Here is a 530-nt window from a genome sequence, read left to right as displayed (position 1 = left end):
GATTTGAGAGACAAATCTGTTCTTCTCTCCATAGTCTCCCTTCCTCAAAGCAAGAGGTGAAACATGCTCAGACCATAGGTAAATACATGCAAACCCTCATGCCACCAGAAGATCTAAAAAAGTTGAAAAGAGAAGTGACTGCTGTGGCGTGCCACACAAATTGTATGTTTTGTCCCAAGGAGCTGATGCAGCCAAAGAGGAAACAGAGGAGATAAGGTGGCTTATACAACGCAGTACAGTCTCTCCTATACACGACCAGTCATACAGACGTACAGAAGGCCAGCACCATGCAACTTCAACGCCATTTCTGCCGGTACCCGTGCAACACTTCTTCCCACACAGCGCACGTAAAGGATGACGTCAGATCATGCTTCCCTCACGCGGTGCTCACGAGAGACGCAGGAGCGGCAGCAGCAATAACCCCATCACCGCACAGCAACGCCAGAGCGAAAACCGCCCCACCACGGGGCTCCACGGCCGAAACACGGAAGTACGCGAGAAGCGAGCTGAGGCGCTGCTGCCACGGCTGA

The sequence above is a fragment of the Mesitornis unicolor genome, unplaced genomic scaffold, assembly GCF_000695765.1.
Source record: "Mesitornis unicolor isolate BGI_N332 unplaced genomic scaffold, ASM69576v1 scaffold2419, whole genome shotgun sequence".
In the NCBI taxonomy this organism is placed as follows: domain Eukaryota; kingdom Metazoa; phylum Chordata; class Aves; order Mesitornithiformes; family Mesitornithidae; genus Mesitornis; species Mesitornis unicolor.
This window is presented reverse-complemented; position numbering follows the sequence as displayed.